General features: G+C 39.2%; 1 long non-coding RNA gene across 1 annotated transcript; it reads left to right on the top strand.

The window, feature by feature from the left end:
- The first annotated feature begins 323 nt into the window (after window positions 1-323).
- LOC127321234 (uncharacterized) lies at window positions 324-2,848 on the top strand. The gene is made up of 5 exons (XR_011751043.1): window positions 324-424; window positions 511-581; window positions 974-1,336; window positions 1,487-1,528; window positions 2,038-2,848. It is a non-coding gene; the product is annotated as an uncharacterized lncRNA (long non-coding RNA).
- Window positions 2,849-4,306: the final 1,458 nt, after the last annotated feature.

Genomic DNA, 4,306 nt, shown 5'->3' with positions numbered 1-4,306 from the left:
AAAGGCAATCATTAGAACTTCTAGAAAAGGAAAAAATCATCCATCTTTATGTAATCTTAATAGCTGCCAATTGACGGCCGGTGTAGGAATCTACAATGATGGAAAATGCTGTGATTTGCATATTTAGCCTGAGTGTTCAGTCTTCCTGTTATAATAAAACATAATATTTTTTTGGCAGATCTGAGTATATAGCATCCACTATTCTTGAGGACATGCATCGATTGATGCACAAAGCAAAAGCCTCAGCTGTGCGGCCAGGTGATTTCCCCATCTCATCTTCTCTCTTCTGTTTCTCTATTGATTTTTCCTAAATGTCTGACTGAAGCTGATGTTTTGTAAAGCTCCCGCTGATGAGTCAAAGGATTGAGTTTCAGTGGATGATGGCAAAATTTCTTAACGGACTATTTCTGATAAATTATCTCAGGTATGCTACATTGCATCTCTTATATCCATGGAAAGGATTGTCTTACAAAAATGATTCATAGCAGTGGAACACGTCTATATTTCTAGGAATCTCCTAATGAAAAGGATGGGTCGTTTAATGTTGATTCAGACAAAGACACGACACTGATGGCATGGAGGTACAGCTGAAGCTCAGGGTCTTTTGTGCGTGTGTTAGTATAATCAGTGAAAACATATATTGTGCTTAGGTATTACAATGTAATATGCTGTTATTATCGAAAGTACATAATATTGACAGTTTCGATAGTTCATTCTTTCTTGACAAAGATATGTGGATATTTTGGTTCTAGATTCAACCATTTAAGCTATGTGCTCCAGTAGGAAAGCTCCTCAAGATTTCAATTTGATTGTTCTGACTTTAAACACTTTTCTGTGATATAAAGGCCTGATTCAACCCACTCAATGACTAATTCACTGTTTTACATTTTTCCTATTTCAAGCTTATGTTGAACTGACTCAGAACTGCATATTAATGGTTTGTTTGCCTCTTTCAGTGGTTGCGGCATTGCAGAGACCTATATGCTATTTCAATTGAAAGGGAAACATCAAAACAGTGGTGCAAACCAATGAACCTGCTGTTGGAGACGACAGTACCCACACCTTATGAAATCAATGGTCTTCACAAGATCATGGACTGTGACATGTTATTGACAAAAGAAGAGCATGAGACACAGATTGTCTTCCAGATAAAGGTGGCCGCATTTGATGATATTTTCTCCAGTTGGCTGATTCATCTTGATTAACTTGTGTGCTTTTTTGGTAGAGAAGTCTGCGAGTAGTATGCAGATTAATAAAAGTTTCTAAAGACTCAAATATTACATCACCTCTCCACTCCATTGGTGTTGGTTCTCTCAACTTGACGCCTATTTATTTGGTAAAGATTCAGTTTTACTTCTCATCTCTTTGTATGCCATGCCAACGCATTTTTCTTGGTCAATTTATTTATACCATGGAGGAATTGTGGCTTCAGTCAAAGGATATTTTTTTCCCCTGCAATCAAGTGTTTTCTTTCCTTGAAATGCAGGATTTTGATATCCAATGTCCTGCAGCCATGGAGTGTTGTCAGGTATATTTCTATCCATGTTTGTGTGCAAATTTCAGAGTATGTGTGCAACCGAAGAAGACCCCTTCCTCCACTCTGATTTTGAATTGCTTGGTCAAGAGAATAAGAGGAAGACAATGTAATTCTCTGAATGTTTTTCCTGTTCTATCTTTTTGTATACCTGAAGGTTGTCTAATATGATCTGATTTGGGGAATACATACACAATTTCGGTAAACTTACAGTTCTCTGGCTTATCGCCATTTTGAAGCGGTTCATATGTAGGGCTAACAGTACAAGCAATTAAAATGTGAGATCACTATGGATGGAATACTATCCAATCAAACACTATGGTTTTTCTCATGTGGTAAAGCACCTAAAAAATCAATTGTGTATGAGGATGCTTACAACATTACTAACAATGATTGTGCTAGCAAAATTACCTGCACAGTGTCATCTTTAGTTTATGCATAGTCATTGTAATCTTTGACCTTTCAGATTTCTTTCTTCCGTAATGTTGACACTCCTTTTTTAGACAGATATAAATTGCTTATTATGGTGGCCGATTGTGGAGATGTTTTGGGTCATCTTGCTGAAGATTCCCTATGAAGGCAGGCTGATATAATGGTAGTAGAATCTTAATATTTGGCTTGATCTGTACTACCAGAGATATCGAGGTTTAATGAACTGTATGTCCTGGATGTTACAGTGCCACATACTTTTGTTTCGGGAGGTAACATTTTCCCAGCTTCTCAAGGTTTATCTCCGGAGAGGCTGGAGGGGGTGATGTGTTCATGGAGTTCAGTAACACAGTAGAATCTGGTTTGCCACATTATTTTTCTCAAGATATTAGGTTTTCAAATGTTGCTTCCCATGGATCTGATAGACATGGTGAGCTAATTTTATGTATCAGTTAGGTCATAAGATGTCCATGAACTTCTTCTATTTTGCCTACTACATAAGTTTTATGTTGTATATAGACCAGCAAACTGGAATAGTGGGCCTATCAATGTTGAATTCACAAGGCCTGAATATGGAGACATATATTTTTACATGAAATAGTTGTTTCTAGAATTTTTTATGTTCCTATTACAGGCTGTTGATGCACACTGTTTTATAACAGGATGATGATGTGTGCTACTTTGTTGAGTGGTTGATTGCAGAATGGAAGGGCTGGGGTGCCATCACGATGAACAGCGACGAGATATGAAGAGTATTAGAAGTGGGACTACATCCATGTGATTCTCTGATGTCTGGAAGAGGCAAGCTGGAGCATTCCATTCCTCTATGGTTAGGAAGCACACCTCGCTGTAGACATCGCCTGACGGCCAAGAAACAAAGGGGGGCTTCAAAAGGTAGAAAACACTCTTACCATGTAATTCAGTTTTGAGTGTGCTTCTTACCCTTACTATGCAATTTAATATACTCTTCTTTCGATAGAAAACATCTACTCAGAGATTTGGATGGTGTATGACTGCCTATGCTAGCATCCACCTTTTAGATTCAATTCATTATGGTCGTCAATAGTTTCCCTGCCCCTATGCAAAAAAATAAGAAATGAACAGTTCCCCTGTTCTGGGTTTTGAGTTTTTTACAAGCCAATTTTTCTATAACTATTTTTGGGTGGTTTTATCTATGTGTTACAGGTCTCTCTATGCTTATTTTGCACTCTATCAACCCATCCATATCCTTAATTTTCTTTTTTGCAGGGCTTCCTTTCCGCCTTGGTTTCAGAACTTGTGTTCATGTTATTAGCTATAGAAATGCAACTGTGTTGTGTATGGAAATGGGGTTGCGACAAAGCAGAGCTCATTGCACTGCGCCCTCACATATCCCCATCAGCTACATGGGCCACATCACCTCCTGCGGCAGCCTTGGCGCTCCAGGGCGATTCGAGCAACGCCCGGAGCCATCTCGGGCATCTGTGTGGCGTTGGACGTCGAAAACTCAACGGGAAACGGTGGCCTCAAGCGCGGGTCTGTCTTAAGTCCATGTGCATTCTGTCCCACCGGTGCCCGGCAGCGTCGACGACCATTTTCTCCTTCCACTGTCTTCTTTTCATCGCCCCAGCCAGATGTACTTCCGGCAAGAAGGGTGTAGGTACGTGTCCCTGTTCTAACAGCTGTTCAGAAATTCATCTAATTCTTGCGTGCATTATATGTCTCATCTTAGTTCTAACACATGTTCAGAGATACTGATTTTGAAATTTGGCAGTCCAGTAGTAATCCGTTAGCCATCAAACACATGCATACATTTGTTAATACTGACCGTATACCTACTAAAGACGCATAGGCACTACGTGGCGTAAACCTTATGCAGTATATATAGAGATGTAATGGTACCTACACGATATATTGCCCCTTAGGCTTTGGCCTGCCAAAACACCATAAGGTTCTTTACATCCATGTTTCTTCTTGCATATGTTTTCTGATTTTTTATGTAGATTGTTCTCTTGCAGTGGGAGTCAGCTGTGTTTTGTTCATCTTCCATTTTTTTAGCTATTTAGCTATTTTTTTATTTTACTATTCCCGTTAGACTTTGTGAGACTCGAAACTGTTTCTGAATCATTATTGCTTTCATGTAGGATGAAGAATATGATGATGATACTGAGGCTGGACAGGTCAGTGCAATCACTAATGAAACCCTTACTGTTAGTTAGTTCTCCACGAGCATACAAAATGTAAGAAAGCAGGAGAAAAACTCAATAGTTAATTCTCCATGAGCACCTCAACTATTTCTCATGTTGCAATCTATTGTCGCTCTTATTTTCTGAACTGGACGCTACTGGATCGTCGCTTCCAGTA

This window comes from Lolium perenne, chromosome 2 (genome assembly GCF_019359855.2).
Source record: "Lolium perenne isolate Kyuss_39 chromosome 2, Kyuss_2.0, whole genome shotgun sequence".
Lineage (NCBI taxonomy): Eukaryota > Viridiplantae > Streptophyta > Magnoliopsida > Poales > Poaceae > Lolium > Lolium perenne.
Note: the sequence above shows the minus strand (reverse complement) of the source record. Positions and strands in the feature narration are given on the sequence as shown.